The sequence below is a fragment of the Pipistrellus kuhlii genome, unplaced genomic scaffold (genome assembly GCF_014108245.1).
Source record: "Pipistrellus kuhlii isolate mPipKuh1 unplaced genomic scaffold, mPipKuh1.p scaffold_m20_p_1, whole genome shotgun sequence".
NCBI classification, from domain to species: Eukaryota; Metazoa; Chordata; class Mammalia; order Chiroptera; family Vespertilionidae; genus Pipistrellus; species Pipistrellus kuhlii.
This window is the reverse complement of record NW_023425404.1, coordinates 56,353,054-56,353,720: the sequence shown is the minus strand read 5'-3', so window position 1 is coordinate 56,353,720 and position 667 is coordinate 56,353,054. Positions and strand designations below refer to the sequence as shown.

The window sequence follows — 667 nt, the reverse complement described above, 5'->3', positions numbered from 1 at the left end:
TAAAAGAAAATACTCACTTGTGCGTTTTGGGGGTGTTTTTTCCTAGGGTTCTAGGGGCAGAAGGGCACTGCTTTCACTTTTATCAGGATGTCCAGTCATAGGGCTCTCACCCTCCTGTCTAAGGAAGGCTTTGAGGGTTATTAGGGGAAAATAGCAGGCGCGGGCGTGTAAACACACACACACACACACACCCCTCCCAGCCCTTAAATACATACGGAACCAGGTGGAGTCTGCTTGAAACGTAATATTGTTTATTGGCAAGTATCTCATTCTCTTCCCCGTGGTTTCTATTTGATACAAAAAGCCTACCAAATCCAAGCGATGAAAGTCAGCAACTAGACGTGGACAGGGGGACGCCTCTTGCTTGTCCACAGCTCCCACGCGCTAAATTGGATAGTAAACATTTCTCTGCCGGGGGAAAAGGAAAATGAAACAAATGCACTTTCACTGTGGTGGTTAGTGGTTTCTTCTCATCAAATGTAGGCACATCACTCGATTCCTTTCCTGTGTCCTGAAAGATGAGGGAGTCAGAAATGAACAACAGCCTTTTAACAGTGGCAAACAAGACTTCTGAGGAGGTTTTTTCTGCTTCTCTTCTCCCCCTTTGCCCTGAAAGCAAAACAGAAACAAAGATAAACTAGGAAGAAACACTATTCCTCCCGGAGAG

The 667-nt window shown here is 45.6% G+C and overlaps 1 long non-coding RNA gene across 1 annotated transcript in view; it reads right to left on the bottom strand.

Annotated features, from left to right (window-relative positions):
- Positions 1–234: 234 nt before the first annotated feature.
- Positions 235–667, bottom strand: part of LOC118702274 — a 1,878-nt gene continuing 1,445 nt past the window's right edge. The window contains exon 2 of the long non-coding RNA XR_004982685.2: positions 235–609. This is a non-coding gene — a long non-coding RNA (uncharacterized LOC118702274). The remainder of the gene's footprint in view (positions 610–667) is intronic.